This window comes from Lathamus discolor, chromosome 3, assembly GCF_037157495.1.
Source record: "Lathamus discolor isolate bLatDis1 chromosome 3, bLatDis1.hap1, whole genome shotgun sequence".
Taxonomy (NCBI): domain Eukaryota; kingdom Metazoa; phylum Chordata; class Aves; order Psittaciformes; family Psittacidae; genus Lathamus; species Lathamus discolor.
This window is the reverse complement of record NC_088886.1, coordinates 8,952,289-8,972,373: the sequence shown is the minus strand read 5'-3', so window position 1 is coordinate 8,972,373 and position 20,085 is coordinate 8,952,289. Positions and strand designations below refer to the sequence as shown.

General features: G+C 37.9%; 1 protein-coding gene across 6 annotated transcripts in view; it reads right to left on the bottom strand.

The window, feature by feature from the left end:
- Window positions 1-20,085, bottom strand: part of BEND5 (BEN domain containing 5) — a 977,708-nt gene that overhangs the window by 555,340 nt on the left and 402,283 nt on the right. The gene's annotated exons all lie outside the window — the stretch shown is intronic.

Below are 20,085 nucleotides of genomic sequence, written 5' to 3'. Positions count from 1 at the left end.
CTCTTAACCCAGTCAGGCAAAAGGAGACTTGGCATTGCTGATGACAAAGAAAATAGTTTTGGGAGAATTAAATGCATTCTTAATTTTGCTGAAATAGACTTAATTCTAATAATTAGCTCATCGAGTTCCAATCCCCTGCCATGGGCAGGGACACCTTCCACTAGAGCAGGCTGCTCCAAGCCCCATCCAACCTGGCCTTGAACACTGACAGGGATGGGACAGCCACAGCTTCTCTGGGCACCCTGTGCCAGTGCCTCACCACCCTCACAGTAAAGAATTTTTTCCTAATACATAATCTAAATCTACTCCCTTTTGGTTTAAAGCCATTTTCCCTTGTCCTACAGTTTGGCTTTACATATGAATATAAAATATACTATCTTCAAAGAGCTGTTTGATAAACTACCAACAGAATTAAAGTATTCCAAAGTCTTTAAAGAGGGGGTTAGCTAATAAACCAAACTTATGTTTATGCATCAGTTAGTATTTCTCTGATCGTCATAGAATCTCAGTACTGGAAATGTACATTTTGTTGCATTATAATGACTCCTTGGCTCGCCAACAATAGTGAAGAATACTAGAAAAGAAAAGATACAAGAACTGTGCATGATCTTTTGTCATCTCCTTTCTCACAGCAGGCAGAAAACAAACAGATGTGTATTTTTAAATTAATAAAGTATTGTTTGAAAGGTACTCCCAGAGTCACAATCTTAAAACGAAAACCAAAAACCAAACCAAACCAAAGAGACCAAAAAAAAACCAGCAACAACCCCCCCCCCCAAACAGATGGCAGTAGAACACTTGTTTTCTCTTTAAATGTAGTAAAATATTTTTATAGGCATACAAGGTACAGACGTAGGTGTCTAATGTATCAAATATATAATACGTATAAAATACATGATATTGTAATAGCTAAAGCTTTCATCTTGTTAATGGAAAGATGAATGTACTCTTTAACTGGAAGAAGCAATCATAAGGCATGTATCACTAGGGCTATTTACTATTTGTAATTGGCAGTCGACAGTTCCAAGTATTTTTGGAAGGGATACTTAGAGAATGTATTCATAAATTTTGAAGGTTGTGCTGGTATTATTTACAGGCTCCAGCCAAAAGTGTAATTTCTAATAATTGAGGGTAGTGTTCTCAAAATCTCTTTTCTAACAGTTGTGCCTCATGCCTCTTTCACAATGCACACCTGTATCCCATCTCCCAACCTCTCTTAAACCTGCTATTCCAGCCGTTCTTCCACCATCCACTCTACTTCTCCAAGTCTCAAAAATACCTCTGAACTGCAAATACAAGCAACAGCACTCTGTTATTCACCTCTCCTTCTCTTTTCCCATTTCCTACCTGTAAATATCACATTATCCACAGGATAACAGGTCTTCTGGGTTTGGCTAGAATGGAGCTAATTTTTTTTTCATAGTATGGGCTATGTTCTGAAGCTGTGCTGGAAACTGTGTTGATAATACAGGGATGTTTTAGTTACTACTGAGCAATGCTTACACAGAGTCAAGGCACTTCCTGCTCCTCACACCCCCACCACCACCAGTGAGTAGGATGGGGGTGCAAAAGGAGTTGTGCAGGCACACAGCTGACCCAAACTGATCAAAGAGGTATCCCATACCGTAGCACATCATGCTCGGTAAATAAAGCTGGTGGAAGAGAGAGGGAAAGGGGGACGGGATGGGACACACACATTTGGTGTGATGGTGTTTGTTTCAAGTAATGCATGATGAAGCCCCTGATCTCCTGGAGATGGCTGAGCACCTGCCTAACCACGGGAAGTGGTGAATTAATTCCTTGTTTTGCTTTACTTGTACGTGATGCTTTTGTTTTACCCATTAAACTGTCTTTATCTCTACCCATGGGTTTTCTCACTTTTAATATCCACAGATATTTCCCTTGGCGCCTCCATTCTATTACATGTCATGGGGGAGCCTGTGCAAATGACTGATTTATGGCAAAGATACAAATGATGCTCTGTACCAAAGGCAAAGTTGCCTTCTCTTTCTTCCCAGTGTGGCCTTCCTATACTCTTGCTATTTACTCCAAATGGTGTCTGAGTTTCTGGGGCTCTTCTCATGTTTCTATTCTTCTGCTTTCCCACAGAGGCACTGCAGGCATTGAGGAGGCTTGGAGTAAGGCAATGGCCAAAGAAGTTATCACTTTGGACTCAGTTGAGAGGGGAAAATAAGTCAGGCAGAAGCAGAAAAAAGGGACCAGTGATGTGACTGGGAAGCCTTCATGCAGAGAGATGAAAAGGCAAACTGAGTTTGATAGTAATAAGGATAAGAAGCTGGTGAGGAGACTGAAGAGAAGGGCAGTACTATATGAGCAACAGAGAAAACAGCTACAGCTGCTGCATCTTGGTTAGAGGGCTTCGTACTGACTGCAATAAACATTCCGTTTAAAGTCTAACACAGAAAAACAGGTCCTTAAAAAAAATGTCTGAGAAAGTGCTACCAGAAATATCTAAACTTGCTAATTTGTACATGAAGACCAAATAGTAGGTCAGGCTACAGCATGTTCTTACAAAAATACCAAATGGCTCTTCAGGATCTTGCAAATGGTAGAACTACCTCCATGACAAAAAAAAAAAAAAAAATGGACCCGATCCTCAATCTTTTCCCCTAGGAAAGGAAGTCAGAGCTTATATTGAAACTGGCATCATTTCTTAAATCTCTGCAACCTCAGACTAGCAGCCATCCTCAGAAAGGTCAATTCATCTAAGCCACCACTGCTTTTTCATGTGATGAGCTCAAACCAGCACACCAAATCGAAACTACAATGTAAAACAGTCTATCATTTAACTGCCAATGTCAAGAACATTTCTACTATGTTATATAAATCTTTTGATTAATATGCATAACTCCATCTTAAACATTTAGAGATACTTACTCTTTTCATAACTTAAACTCATCTCCTCTCATTTCCAGTCTTTCTATCCAACAACTGTGTTTCAACAGAAGCAAAATGTCACTCATATTTCTGGGTTAATGGTGCATCAGAAAAGAAGCTATTCCTGCTCATACAGCTTGGGCTTCTCTCCTTCACAGCAGCTCGCACAGAAGAATTTATGCTCCACTTGTCACACAAATGGCAGGACCAGTTTAAGGAACTGTGGAAAATCCCCCCATTTTAGCTAACAAGAACAAAAAAGTATGTTTTGAACATACACCATTACCCGTTGAATTAATGTTTGTCTGTGCACACAGGCATATGCATACGTGTATACGAATATATAGGTGTGTGTTTATATGTAATCATACATATTTCACCCTCTCCAGCCTTTTCCTCTCCCACATTCCCGCTCACATATCCTTGGAAAGGAGAAAAACCTTCTGTGTATTTTTATTGGCCTGTCAATCTGCTACATTTTTTTTTTTCCCCTTCCATAACTGGAATGTCATGTAGTATGTCAGTCTTTCTGCTTTCCCTTTCCCAGAATTAAGCAGCCTTCATAACTACAGAGAAAGCAAACAGGGAAAAAAAGGCAAAAAGACAATTTATTTCCAACATTTAGATTTGATACAATAGGTGCTATATGCACCTATATAATAGGTGCTATGTGTATCTTAAAACATTTGAAACTCTCTTTTCATTCAAACCTTCACTGTGGCTTGCTTCACATCAGAGCAGGAACCACACCAACAGTTGAATATGTAAGGCTCTCACATCTCAGTGTCAGAAAATTTCCCTATTTTGAGAGACTAGATATTGTTTCTACTGAGCAAATAACAAATTGCCTCTCCTGGTCAGTCATGGTATCTGGTCCTATCAGCATGAGGAAACTTCACCACTTTGCTTCTACCTTCACATTCAGAAGAGTACTCCTTTCACAGCACTAGTCTTTGCTCTGTCTAAAACGAGCCAAGTCACCCGTCACCACCACCACCCCCCCCCAGCATACTATGAAAGATTCAGGGAAAGCTGAGATTCTTCAGTACATTGAGCAAATCTTTCAAAGACAGATGGAGAATGCAGTGAACAACTAAAACACCTGCCAGTTCTCATCAGATCATTCATGAACCCACAAGAAAAGCCCGGGAACCTTTAGAAAACCTGAAAGTGGTAACAACTTTTGGGACACAATGAGCCCTGCTACAAGGGAAATTGTGAGAGCTACAGGGTATCATGGACTCAAATACTGAGGAATCAAAGTATCTGGAGATGAAACCAGACCAATCCTTCCCTGTCCTCACCTTTCAGTGGACCGATTCCATCATTTCATGGGTTTTGGCTCCATGAAGACATCACTATCATAGAATCATAGAATAGTTAGGGTTGGAAAGGACCTTCAGATCATCCAGTTCCAACCCCCCTGCCATGGGCAGGGACACCTCACACTAAACCATCTCACCCAAGGCTCTGTCCAACCTGGGCTCGGACATCGCCAGGGATGGAGCATTCACAGTTTCCTTGGGCAACCCATTCCAGTGCCTCACCACCCTCACAGTAAAGAATTTCCTCCTTATATCCAATTGAAACTTCCCCTGTTTAAGTTTTAACCCATTACCCCTTGTCCTGTCACTACAGTCCCTGATGAAGAGTCCCTCCCCAGCATCCCTATAGGCCCCCTTCAGATACTGGAAGGCTGCTATGAGGTCTCCAAGCAGCCTTCTCTTCTCCAGGCTGAACGGCCCCAACTTTCTCAGCCTATCTTAATACGGGAGGTGCTCCAGGCCCCTGATCATTCTCCTGGCCCTCCTCCGGACTTGTTCCAACAGTTCCATGTCCTTTTCATGTTGAGAAGATCAAATCCAACAAAATTTAAATCTAGTATCTCCCATCATATGTCCTCTATTAAAATATATATATATAAAACAATGCACAGCCTTCCTTAGTGGAATACAGAGAGGAAGAATGCTTCTCAACCTGGGAATCAACTACCAAAGCATCCACAAACAGGCTTGAAAATGAATCCACACAAGCTCTCTTTAAAACTGTCCCATGAGGTTCTGGTGGCCACTGAAATGTGGCATGAAACTTTGGAGGCAAGGTTTGTCAATACCTCTTTAAGTAAATCAGAAAGCAAGTTTATAGTGATGCTGGTACAATTATACTCTGGCCATTCAAATTTTTCTTCTTCCCTATCCATCTTCCTCTCGCCGTCTTACCTCCTCTCCCTGCCTACCCCCAGAAGCATAAAGGTTAAAATGGATGAAATAACTGGCACCTAACATGACTATCTATCTTCAAGTGTAAGAATTCATAGCTGTTTCACAAACTGCTCAAACATGGATATCCTTTTCGGGGGACAAATGAGGCCACTGCCAGTTTTTACCAAGTTATAAAATTTTCAGCATCACAATAAATTGTGGGACAAGGAGGAGAGAAACTCAATTTAACAAGGAACTCGTAACTTTTCATTGAAGGAGTGCTCAACTGTGGGACAAGGAACAAAGAGGGAGAGGTACAGTGCACATCAATATCTTATCCCTTTCTTTCTGGGTTGTCCTTGGAGGCTTGTCCATAATTTACTTTCCCAGGGGAAATTTAGCACAAGTGTAGCAATTTTTTCCTTTCATCCTGCTGACAGACTAAGCTAGCCTTAGAAAAAAAGGGGGATAAAAAAGAAAGAGAAAGGAAAGATCCATAGGTATTATTTACACTGCAGATCATGTATTATTTTTACCTTCAGATGTTCATATTTCGAGAGTAGTACTAACTGCACACGCACACACACCAGGGCAGCATGATCAATGGTAGGGGTCAATAATCCCATTTCAGAAGCAGTCCTACTGCAGACTGAAATGAAACAGAGTAAAGTCTAAAGTAATGAAATGTGACAGAGCCACATTCACTGCCATCCTCCAAATATGGAGAGAAATACATTTCTACATGAGGAAATCCTAACTGGCAGGTCAGACCTAGTCATATAATAAACAAGGCTACACATAAGTAATGGATGACTCTCATACCTCAAATTTGCCTTCTTCAATTAACTATAATATGATTTCACAAAGTCTGATTTTTGTTAGAGTATGAACGATTAACCTTCAGATTTCCTTGTAAGAAAATGGCCTATCTCATTAGTTCACAATATTAGTAACATACTGTATTCCTTCTTTATATTTGTTGTACTGCCAGTGATACCGTAGCTACTTCAATTGGTTAAATCAAGAAATGATCTATAAACAATCATAATGCATTTAGTATCACAATTGTCAATGCATATACTATATTGGACAGAGCTGGTGACAGCTAGCAAATCTATCTTTGATCTATGAGCAGTCATAGTCCTCTGTGAAGCTGCCCTTCAGTCAATATAAATGTCGAAAGCAATAGTACTGCATTATAAAGTGTGATCACTGAAACAATGGAAACCACCATCCAAAGTACTGTTCAGATTCAAAGGCTAGGAATAAAATGAGCTCCATGGGCTTAGGGGTTTTCCTGTGGCATGTTATAGCTATAAGGACGTTCATTTAATGAAGCTTTGAATCTGTGTGCCAGAGGAGCTTACAGGAATATGAAAACCAAGAGAGCAGACATTAAGGAAATGTACTCCTGAAAGGAAGCTGCTGTCTTTTTGTTGTCCTCTCTTCGTTTTTTCTCCATTTCACAAGTAAAGTTTTATATTCTGTTACGGATAAAATGGATGATTTTGTCTATCACTGTATTACTAATTTACTCATCCTAATCCAGCTTTTCTGTCCTACCTTTCCTTTTCCCCACTTCTGCTTCTAGAAAGCTGATTTCCATTTCTATAAAATTAAAAATCTTGATAAAGACAAGAAATGAAACCGCTTTCTGCAGGAATAATTTCATTAAGCTTTTGACTTTCTTCAAAATATCACTAGGATTTAAAAACTGGTAATTCCATAAACTCAATAAAGCATATGTTCAGTGCATGAAGTGCAATTAAACATAATTCCTCACAACCAGTAATCAAAGAATTAACATGTAATGCAGATGTTTTCAATGGAAATCCACAAAAAAAGGCATTACCCTAATGCTGCCCAAACTTTTAATCAAGGATCTAGAAGGAAAGGTGGATGTACTACAACTGTCATCTATGAATGACACAGCCAGCTGGAGAGTTAAATGACGATAAGAGGCAGGTTAATTGTAGAAACTGGGTCACTATGTTATCTGGGCCAGTTCAAACTCTGTGTGATGTAGACACAAGGAAGTATGAATTTATACATTTATAAATAAAAATACAGTCTACACCTACAGATCAAGGAGTGATATAGCATTGGAAAGGAACAACCTGTCTGGTAGGGATAAAAGCAAAAAATCCAAGTGAGTACATGTCAGATGCCAACATCAAGAGACATAAAAAAAAATAAAATACTCCAGTAAGAGGAAGCTCCTTAAAAAAGGAGTTGAACATGATGGATGATGCTAAAAAACTAATGAATATCTTTTTTTTTTTCACCTCAGTCTTTATTCTAAGGTCAATTGCAATCACGTACCTACCACAATTAATATCACTGACAATAGGTCAGACTTGAGCCTCGAATGGGAAAATGCAATATTCAGAACACTTAGGGAAGGTAAGGGGTTTTAAACAGGCTGAATCTAATGAATCTCATCCAACAGCATTTGAAGAGCTCACTAAGAACCTCAAAGTCAGTAGGGCTCATCTTTGAGAACCTAAAAGGTACAATGGAAAAACTGGAAGACCACTGAGAAAGTTGGGGCTGTTCAGCCTGTAGAAGAGAAGGCTGCGTGGAGACCTCATAGCAGCCTTCCAGTATCTGAAGGGGGCCTACAGGGATGCTGGGGAGGGACTCTTCATCAGGGACTGTAGTGACAGGACAAGGGGTAACAGGTTAAAACTTAAACAGGGGAAGTTTAGATTGGATATAGGAGGAAGATCTTTCTTGTTAGGGTGATGAGCCACTGGAATGGGTTGCCCAGGGAGGTTGTGAATGCTCCATCCCTGGCAGTGTTCCAAGGCCAGGTTGGACAAAGCCCTGGGTGAGATGGTTTAGTGTGAGGTGTCCCTGCCCATGGCAGGGGGATTGGAGCTAGATGATCTGAAGTTCCTTTCCAACCCTAACTATTCTATGATTCTATCCTATGATGCTATGATTCTAAGTCTTTGACCACAAAAAGGGCAAGTGTAATGTCTATCTTTAAAAAGGATTACAAACAAACCAGAACAAAAAAAGCATGCCTGACAATTATAGGCCAATCATCTTATCTTCAATTAATGGAAAAATACTGAAACAAATAGCCAAACTATTTGTAAGTGCCTGGAAGGTAATGAGGACGTGTGTAACATCCATGTCAAGAACAATCATGTCAAAGCAAACTAATTTTCTTCCCTGATAGGATAACAGACCTTGTGGACAGAGGAAAAGCATCACATGTCATGTACTGCAGACTATTTTTGATCTTCTTACACACAACAATTTCCTAAGCAAACCATGGAAGCACGATTCAGATGAAAATAGTACAAAGTGGGTGCAACACTGATTCAGAAAATTGTATTCAGGGAGTGGTTAAGTGATGTTCCTATCAACGGGAAAAGATATCTCTAAGTGAGAGTCTAAACTCTCCTAGATCTGGTAACATTTATTATCTTGTTTAATGACTACTGCAAACATACTTGACGTGACAATATCCTCCTTGAGGGCGCAAGCTGGACAAGAGACTAGAATTCAGAATAACCTTGGCAAATTTAAAGATCTGATTTGGGAGCTATTATGCTCATTTAGACAAGAATCATTAACAGCCTGAGATGTAGAACCACTGACTTGGTAGCCTTTCTGTGGAAAACCTCAATTTCTTGTGGATCACAAGCTAGATAACCAATCAATTATTTCATGCTGCTCCAGAAAAGACAAAAGTCCTGCTGCAACGGATAAATTAAGTATAGACTGCAAGTCACAGAGGAACCCTTCTACTCAGGACTGGTAAAGCTGCAGCTGCATGATTTCATCCAGTCTGAGGAACTGCACTTCCAAGAAATGAGGACCAACTGGTGATAATCCAGAGGAAATTTACAGTATAAGACAACATCACTGCAAGTAAGAATTAGGGTTGTTAAAGAAGTAAAAGATATATGGATATAAGAAAAAGGTTGCTACAAACAAGAATAGGAAAAGGGAAAGGGAAAGGGAAAGGGAAAGGGAAAGGAAAAGGAAAAGGAAAAGGAAAAGGAAAAGGAAAAGGAAAAGGAAAAGGAAAAGGAAAAGGAAAAGGAAAAGGAAAAGGAAAAGGAAAAGGAAAAGGAAAAGGAAAAGGAAAAGGAAGGAGAGGGGAAGGGGAAGGGGAAGGGGAGGTGGAATGGGCAGAGGAAGGGAAAGGGGAAGAAGGGAAGAAGAAGGGAAGAGGAAGAGGAAGAGGAAGAGGAAGAGGAAGAGGAAGAGGAAGAGGAAGAGGAAGAGGAAGAGGAAGAGGAAGAGGAAGAGGAAGAGGAAGAGGAAGAGGAAGAGGAAGAGGAAGAGGAAGAGGAAGAGGAAGAGGAAGAGGAGGAAGGGAAGGGAAGGGAAGGGAAGGGAAGGGAAGGGAAGGGAAGGGAAGGGAAGGGAAGGGAAGGGAAGGGAAGGGAAGGGAAGGGAAGGGAAGGGAAGGGAAGGAAAGGAAAGGAAAGGAAAGGAAAGGAAAGGAAAGGAAAGGAAAGGAAAGGAAAGGAAAGGAAAGGAAAGGAAAGGAAAGGAAAGGAAAGGAAAGGAAAGGAAAGGAAAGGAAAGGAAAGGAAAGGAAAGGAAAGGAAAGGAAAGGAAAGGAAAGGAAAGGAAAGGAAAGGAAAGGAAAGGAAAGGAAAGGAAGAGGGTAAAAGCCACAAAACTGCTGAACTGCTCTTTTTGCTGATTCTAAATAGGGCAAGACATAAATGACTCAAAAAGCAGACTTAGAAAGGCTAGATTTTAGGAAAAAATATCAAGTAGAAAGAAGCAGTAAAGTGTAGAAAAGACAGACTGCATGTGGAAGCTCTGGAACACTTCTGGAAAAAGCTGTCAGAAATAACACAGAAATCTGTCCAGAATAAATGCTGATTCTGCCATGCAGAAAGGGCAATCAAGATTGCCCAAAGGTCCCTCCCAGCCCTGTGATTCCCTGAGCCCCACTGAAACATCTCAGCAATGAGATTCTTGCACATGCTGTCCAGGAAGTAGTGAGTGTGATTAAATACCTCATTTTTCCAAATATAGTATTTGTAAAGCTGAATAAAATTATGGAAATCTAGAACCTATATTAAAAAAAAAAATGCTGAGAAAATCAATGGGTGCAGCAAAAAGCCACGGAAAATACTGAGGTCTGAACAAAATATCTGTAAGTGAGAATCAAATACTACGATCTCTTGCACTGCCGTTAACTTCCCCTCTCTGCCCAAGAAAGAAATGATTTCTTAACCTTTTGGTAAAAAATTAGATTCCAGGGGTATATAAATAAACAAGCAAACAAACAAACAAACAAACAAATATTTAATCCAAGATTAATTCAACTCAAAATTAAATTCATGATTTTAACAGTGAGAGTAATCAGACACCAGAACTAATTACCAAAGGAGGCAGTAGATACTCTGTTTCCTGATGCCTTCAAATCAAGACTGGAAGCTTCCTACAAGGCTTACCTCAGTCATACACAGGACAGAAGTTCAACAGAAGGCAATAAGAGCCTGAGATGTCCTAAAGGGCTGCCACAATTGTTCAAAGTCCAGAAATTAATTTAAATTGAGCTTGAACTTCTTTTCCTCTGAACAGGAGGGTCTCTACACCCACAGACTGATATGACTGCTCCAATCTGAAAGTACTGGTATGGTCTATAATACACATGGACTTTCTGTACTCTGGGGACTTTTTTTCCCGTAGTTCTATGATCTCAGTAATATACTTTCCCACCAGGACTACAGGAAATAGAAAAATGTTAAAAAAACACATCAAAACTTATTTTGTTTAACACAGCAGAAGAGGAAACTTTCTAGAAATCTAAATAGGTATTTTGAAGGTATGCTTCTCCTCTTCAGAACTTTAAGAGTCTACTCTTTAATGCGTTATTTAATCTGTAAAAGTTCTGCCTGCTTTAAGAGCAAAAGGATTAATGGTTTCAAATTCCAGTGTGTTGACCTTTATTCAACATTAGAATGCTTATTTGAGCATTCTGCCATGGTACCAGTAAGCCTTTTTCTAATGAAAAAATACAAGAAAAGGAAAGTTTAACTCCCGTATGCCCACAAATAAAATTATTTTGCATTAGGAGGTTTAGGGTCTCTTTTCTGCACACACACAAAATTAACATTGATGCAGAGAGCACTAAACCCACAGATTATACAGTGTTATACTATATAAAAGACTATACAGGATTTTAATCTGGTAACAGGTTGAATGCTAGAGAAATGCTAATGAAGATGATGAAGAGTAAAGATTATTAAGAGATGCTGTTCTCAAGTTACTCCCCTGAATGATGGTTATGACATCAAACATTTTAAGCAAAGTCGAACAAAAGCAAAACATACTAGTTACTTCTGAAATAAATTACAGAACTCTGCTTCCAAATACCAAAACCTTGATGAGAATCAAAGCAGCAATCTGCACATCAGGATACATGGTCTGCTAAGACAGCAAATAAAAGTAGGGACTAAACAGGTAAGATTCATTTTGGGTGATGCTGAATAGTAGCAAGGGTAAGTTGTAAACACTTTGGCTGACACAGCAGAAAGAGCTGGGGGAGAAGTTAAAGGCAATAAACAATCTGAATGCTGCTGCAGACCTTCAGGGCGCTTGCTGAACCTAGAGAGAGAAGTGTCTTTCAAGACAGATGGAAACTGAGAAAACCTTGATCACACTGAATCTTCTCTACTCTGATACTGATTAAAATAACAGCTATGCAAAAAGTGAGGCAGAAGAACATTCTCTAGGCAGGCTTCATTCTTCCCTAGTTAGCTGAGCAAGCTACGTAAGCAAGCGCAATCCAGAACATAAGACATATATGAGATGGCACGTACAAGAAATTAAGACTGCTTCTAGAGATAATTCTCAGCTAAGATTTTGTGATAACAGTCTTATCATACTTCGATAAGTCTTTTTCCTGGAAAAATGATTACAGCACAATCTCTTAAGTGTTGAAAAGTTTCTTGGGCAAAGAAAGCCGTTACAACAGTTTGTGGAATAAAAAATTGCTCTGAACCTAAGGAGATAAAATAATTTCCCTAGAGGAAAAAAAGTAATCAATAGCTTACCTGAAGAGAGAGTACTGAGTGATCACATTTTAAAATGTAACAATCATTTATCTGAGAATTACAAAATGTGTCATAACTGAAGTTAGTCATGACAAAGAAATTACACACAGGACAAGTACAAGTACGGAAGAGCAGAATGAGATCTGCAGGAGTACAAAGGCTTAAGAAGATGGTAACAGTAGACAGGAAAATCAATTTATTGCATGATAGATAGTCATATGCAAAACAACATGAGCAAAACAACCCAAATGTGAAGGGTGGGGCTGTGAAGGGGATCACACCATTAAGCATCAAAGCATATATTTCATCATTCTAATCCAAAATTCCTGTGCAAATATTAACAAGAAAAAAAAAAAAACTCAAATCAACAACCCAACAAGCTATGAAACATGCCAGTGTTCTGCTAAAAATATACACAACAAATCCAGAACTGCAACTATAATTCAAAGTTCCTGACTCTAACTTCACTGTCTAACCACTAACCCTAAATGTAGAAGAACTTCAGGCACACAGAAAACCAGAATGTAGAATATAGAGATGGATTTCGATCTGCCTCTTAAAACAACTTTAAATAAACACAAGTTACAGAAAGAAGCATGCAAACAATTTATACCAATACTTCAAAAAAAAAAAAAAAAAAAAAAAAAGGACTTTGAAAGAGTTAATCTAACATATAATTGTCACTATATGGGTTTCACATAGAGGATGTGATATGGCAGTTTATTCAGCCTAAAGGTAAGACAAGACACGGTCAAAGTGAATAAAAGGAGTATATTGGGGCTGGGTAGGGCGAAGAGAGAAAAGAAGTGTTTTGGAAGGATTAGTTTTTTAATAAATAAAATTTATTAGATATTGAAATTCGAAGTAATGGTTTCCCTTTTTTTAATCTAACACTAAGAAAACATAAAAGCTTTATCTAAAAAATGCAATCAGTAAGTGACTGCAGAAATAACAGTGCTTGCCAAGAGCACTGGTGACTAAAGAAATATATTGGTAGTTTGGCTTAGTCAGCAAGTGCTAAAATCACTTTAGGAATCCTTCTGGGTAGAATATGCATTTTTAATAAATAAAAAAGAAAATAAAAGTCAATTCCCAAAAACAATGTCCTAAAGTTTTCTCCAGCTCTGAAATACAAGCATGTTATCTTAGCCTCTGTTCTTTTTCACTCACATAGACTGTACAGCAATGAAACACAACAAACTTTAACAGAGCTCTCTGAATTTACGTATGTAAAAATGATAGTAACATTTACATCATCACCTATGGCAAGGAATTAGTTGCCAACACAACAACTGGTGGATACCTCCAGTGTGCCACCACAGGAATGTACAGATTGTTGCCAATCTATACAATAATTTACTTTTATGTCTGCCACAAACATATAATCTCAAAACCAAACATTTTTGTATGTTGGACTAAAATACCATTTGCCATAGCTTATTGTCCATCCCATTCCAACTTACATGCCATGCAATTAACAAAACTTGTCTAAATTTATCTCCAGAGCCTATGTGCAATATGTTGCACTTGCAAAATGAAACAGGAAATAGTGGTAAAGCATGTTCCTGCTTTTGCTGATTTTCAGCATAAATGTTCCCTCCTCTCTTAACAGTTGCTGAAACACCAACATGCTACAACCAACATCCTGCTAGTTAGTTAAGATTCTTGCTCACTTGCCTTTCTTCTCTAAACATGGCACTCTCATGGTGCTATTGATCAGTGACTAATAAAAAGCCTGGACGGAACATTTTTTTCTTCCCTTTTTTGTTATTGACATTTCTTTTTTAAAAAAGGTCCTTCATCTCCTCCTCTACCAGGAAAACATTACTTGATAGAAATATAAGAATAATGAATCTAAAGCTGTTCAACATCAAACTAGAAATGGGAAAGATCCCTTAAGAATTTCAGCCTCCTGCTTTTAAGTGAGGCAGCACACACATGCTCCAATTACTTTCTCAGTTACATGGCTAACTCAAGGCAATTCCATTCCAGTCAATAGCACTTCCACAAATTGCATGCCACTGGTAATAACAGCAAAGTTTGACCCACTTCTTTGTCATAAAAAAAATCTTATGTATGATAGGTAGAACATCAAAATATTAAATATATTTGATTAGTTTAAGATTTACAGCCTCACACTTGTCCTGAAGTGTGTATTTCCAAGCAGTTTATGCTATTATCAGGAGCGGTTAATTTCAGCAGAACTTTTGAAAACCATTCAAAACTATTTTGACCCATTTCTCTGGTCATCCCTCCCAACTCAGGAGTACCCCTGGTAGCTGAAAACAGCACCACGTATATTTAGCCTGCAGTGTTATATAACCTGTCTGTTAACAAATGCAAGACACAAAGTAAAGTCATGTAACCCAATTGAAACAGTTCATACTGGAGGCTGATTTCCCTTGGGAAACGAAACATCAAGTAAGAAACTGAACCAGTTAAATATAACCTTTTTAAAGGGCAAAAGAATTCAAAGGTAATCAAGGATTTATTTTTTTCCCCCCTCAGAAGGGCATTTATAATTATATTCCACTTTTATTTATAACAACCCTTTTAATGTTGGTACTACAAAAGAACTCCACAGAAAACCAGCTTTGCTTTATACAACAGGATTCAATCTACACGTGGGTTTTATATGCAAAACATCTTCTACACAAGCTACACAGTGACAAAGATTCATTTCCCTGAAGAAACACAGAATGGGTTTTCAAAGCAGTTCATGAGTGTGCAGCCATGTGCCTTTCACCAATTGTGGAAGATTCAAGAAATCCTTAATTTTTGCTTTGAGAAAATAATAACAAATGACTACATATGATCTTGTAGTGAGCTCAGAGCTAGTGTTTAATTTCCTTTGTTATCCTAGAACACACTTAACATTTTGCTTTAGTTTACTAATTCCTGAGGAGACAGAAACAGTAGTTCCTAAATGGATCTTTACAGTTTCCTTTACACCGGTTAAGAATGTAGGAGTTCATAAGTAGAAATCATGGGCACGAACTAAAAACTCATGAACTCAGAAACTACATTTCAAAATGCAGCACCAGAGTGACCAAGAGGTTTGTGTTTAAGGATTTAAGACCCTACACTATGTGTTCATGTTGTGTTAAGAAAACAACAGTGGGAATGTCAGCGGGATCTAGAGGTGCACAAAGTCATGGAGAAGGAAATCTACAAGGGGGAAGAATAGATTTGGATGGGTTAAGTTCTCTCATGAAAGGTCTAATGGATGCAATAGAAACACATCATACAGGAATCTGCTTCTTCATATGCTACTGTCTTCTATACATCTACTCTCAGCAGAGAAACTCTGCACATGTGCAAGTGCCAGACAGTATCATAATGTAGTCTGTTTACCCTTGAAGAGTAAACAAAATCTAAAGGACAGTCTTGACACAGTCAGAGATGCTCTCAAATTACACTGTACAGATTAAAAAGAAATAGGATTTTCCCAGGATGATATTAATTATTGATCTATCCCATTGCTCATGTTGCCCATATATTAGTAAATATTACTGCACAAAAATACATGTACAAAACTGCCCAACTAAATTTATTCCACAAAGAAAAAAAGTTAATTTCATCTCAGAACTAAATGAGAGATGTTATGTTTGAATAGCATCAACACGCAGAATCCCACTGTGGATTCTGCTGTATATACCTGTTTAAACTCTCAGCAGAGAAACTCTGCTTATGTGCAAGTGCCAGACAGAGGCAACAGGGCCAGCTATGTATTACCCACAAAAAGGCTATCTGTTGATATACTAAGTAACCAGTATTAGGAGATGCTCTAGTCAAAATGCTGTAGGTTATTAATCACAGCTTTGGGGTTTCTGACAGGGTGTTTTGATAAAATAAATCTATTTTAACTGACTGTAATGAAATACCCATTTTTGAAGGGCTTTTAAGATGTTTTTAAGAAGTTTCAGATCAAAGACTCAGTTAATGTAACCTCCATGCATTAAATATTTAGTACTTCTTCAGTCACTTGAGCACTCAGGCATCTTGACATTGCAAAAGGGGGAGAGGGAAATTGAGTTTAAGTCAGTTTTGCACAGTGGGATTTTGAGTTTTTATGTTAAAATCCCAGACATGTAATTTTAATACAAAGGGGTCTATTCTTTTACAGCAGTATATGCACCACCCATTAAAAGAATTCTTTATGCACCTGCACAGAACGGAGAACAAATCCTCTATAGATTTATTTCTGTAGAAACTGTTGTGCTGGGATTAACATTATGATTGAACATTATTCTGTCTCTGAGCTCTCTGATGGACGAAACCAAACACACAAACTTCTTCCAGAACAACTAGGCACTTACAAGGAGCTCAGAATTTTAATAATGGCAACTAAATTTAAGCAAGGGGTTTTTTTATATTTTGATTATTCGGCTGTAAGACATCTCCCCTTTCTAGCGTCCTGAATTCCAACAGTTGCTCTTTACTGTTTCACTTGTCTAAGGGATACACCTGGATGTCTTCAATACAGATCAGGATGAGGAAAATAATCCTATTCTAGTACTTAGTAAAATAGATGTTTTAAATTAATAAACTGCAAATTAATAGGGGTTGGATATCCATTCTGGAAATGCAACGCTATATATAAATTCTGTAAGTTCTCAATAACCACCCTCCTTGTGAAAGTTCATTGAGTGTAGTAGGAATTTGCAGATGAGTTGAAGCAGAATGAAGACACTCCTGAGTGTATTTCTTGGCTCACTTGCAGAAGATTATGGACATAAAAATATTAAAAATTGCCTTTGGAGCTACTGTCATGAACTATCATTAACCCATATTTGTATCAAGTCTTAGAAACAACATATGTATTGTGCATTTCAATCATGCTTAACACAAACATTGTCACATTCAAGTTCTTTGATATTGACAGTTGCTGTAAGGATCTTGTCTTTCAGTCATTCATAACCTATAAAGAAAAGGAATAACCTTAGCTCCAACACTACCAATGCATGAGGAAAAAACCAAAGAGTTCTGGGTATTTTTCATTCATCACAGACATTTTCTCAGAGCTTACTGTGGGATTCAAGATGATTGCACCCTAATTTGAAGTTCAAAAAGCTAAATCTGACCTCTGAAGCAATGGTAGCAATACATATTCCCAAATCTGGTAAGCATCACCATTACGTGAGCCTATTTGTCAAAAAGTGTCTGAATGTTCAGCAAGCACAAAGGCTGTATGTCATCATAGGCTCATCTGTGACACTGAAAGACAAACAGCTACTGACAACATCTACATGTATCTTATGGTAACTGCATGACCTCATCTATTTTTCTCAAAGACTTATGTCCAGTTTGTTCCTGTTTTGTCTCTTTGCCATGGCTCTGGAGCTCCTGTTTTCTCTCCCATATTTAATTATATAAACCCAAGGTGCAGGAAGGAGCAGAGTTTGTATTTACCTGTATTTCTCTGGGAAGATGAAAAATCTGAGATTTCAGAGACCACAGCTATTCTGCTTCATTATTGTCATAGCAACAAATGATCTTGAAGCACTGTATGCAACATCTATAGCCATTTGTACTATAGCTCTAGCTGCTAACTTGTTTTTGTTAATGGCCAGCATAAACTAGTTTCTCTACTTTTTGCAATTTAATTGATGAACCACAAAACAAATGGTTATAGTTAATAAAATTATATTTTGCCATCTGTGTCCAGTAATGAGAAAATCTGAATTACAGGAATGAAAAAGAATGAAGTTTTCTGCCAAACAGATCAATGCATCCCACCTCTTTGTCAGCATTAAATTAAATGCTATCTGTTGCCATGCATCTCTCTCATTGGTTGCCATGGCTAATGAGAATTTCAGCCAAGATGGACATATAAGACTTCTGTTTGACCATGAGAAACACAATACTATATTTTTTTGTCTTTCTACAAATCTGTGCAGTATGAGTCTACAATGTTATTTGGTCTGAGTGCATCCAAGTCTCATTTACGAAAGGACAATTTTGTTCAGCTCTGCAGTGTTATTTGCTGTTACAAAATCTTATTTCTATAAAAGAAATCTAGAGGATATGTGCAGTTTTATTCCTAAAGCTCTGAAGGATTTCAAAATCAGCTGGAGCTAAAGGCAAATATGGTCCTGCCCCAGTATCTTGCAAGAATGATTACAACAGCAGAAAAAGCACAACTTTGAAACACATATACTTTTTTCTTGAGTTCACATTCTAAGGAGTTTGTTACTTTTGGATAGAGGATATATACTGTGTGGATTCTTCATAAAGATGAAGGCACCACCACAATTAAAAAAAAAAAAAAAAAAAAAAGAAAGAAAGAAAGCCCAAATTATAAGTTGTCTGGGACCCTACAATTTTATTTATTCCTGTAAGAAGAGATGGTCTTCACATAGAAGATCCCAAAGTGCTTTATGTTGACAACTTGATTGCCCAGAGCATGCTAAAGATCTAGACCATTTCCATAAGCTTTAGAGAGGACAGTCTACAGGCAATATGGAGGTTGTGCACTTCCACTCACTGTAGATTCAAACAGTCAAAACACTCAAAGAAGAAGCGATGCTTTTGAGTACCTTGTTGGTGATTTTGAAATATTCATTGTTTGGATTAATATCTACGTGCAGGTCTAAGACAAATCTTGATGGGACTATCTGTGGTGCCAAAATATCTCTTTTTTCCCCAATACTATACTATCAACCTCTGGATTTGTCTTCATTCGTTAATCTCCAAAATGCCCTTAATCAGTATTGTCTGACATCCCTATAAATTTTCCATCAGGCATAACACCTTAAAGACTGTTTTCATTCTCAGGAGGCAAATAAAAAACATAGAGTTAAGGCCTTGAATTACCTGAACTGGGCAAAATTGCAGACTCCATTTCTAGTTATTTTCTTGACCACCATGCACAATACTTTGAAGAGCTCAGCAGTCATGAACAGGCCTGGTTTCCAAAACATTAAACTTCTTCTTAGAGTGTAACTGTCAAAACCTGGGCTTCAGTTTTGTATATCAGGACTTATGGAGGAAGAAGTTTGTATATTCAGCTTATCAAAGCTGTATGTGAAAACGCTGCATGAGTGCATCGACCTGACAGATTTGGTGCTCTGTCCATGGTCCTGACCGCAATTTGCTATCTGGATTCTAAAGTGAAACTCTATATGAACTAACACTGTTTAGGACAAATAACCTCAGCAAATGAACCCCTAAAGGATTCTTCACAGAATGCTTCTAAATGAGACACATTTCTGCAATGGCCTCCTTCCCTATAAAATAACACTGCAGTCAGATGAATGTTAGGAACCTTAACTCAGTGACATTTAGCAGTATTTTGCAGGCTGTCAGACCAAAAGTTCCATAAAACTCTAGTTTTTCTTTAATGATAAGCATAACATTTTCCCTCATTGTATGCTGCAGAACAGTGCAGCATTCATAAATGCGTAGAAGACTAGTTATTATTTTAAATCCAAGTAACTTAGGCTTAAAAAGCTCCAACACCTTTACCAATATGTAGCTGTTACTAATGAACCAAGAAGCTGGTTAAAAATTATCATGATGGCTATTAATGCCTTATTATAAATCACCTCAATGCAGAAAATCTAAATGGAAAAGAAATATATGTATTATAAAATCCTGAATTCTTTAGATTTTGAGAAAGTAGCAATCTGCTTAAAATTTAACTAATTAAGACTAAGTTAAAAATTTGATGCAATTTATAAGAAATTCAAAATAAATGTGAGAAAATTTACATCTGAAACTTATTTTTCTTTCATGTATACTTATAAAAAATCCTGAAATTGATGGTATCTCTCCTTTGTCTTCCTCCATGTTACACATTTATTAGAACAGCAGATAAAGTAGTTCAGAAAAACAAACACTTTCTGTAGAAAGGTACACCCACAATTCTAGAGAATTCTGAGGGAAAATTTTTGACTGTGGGCCTGGGGCTGACTTTTTTTTCCACTGAAAATGTCATATAACTG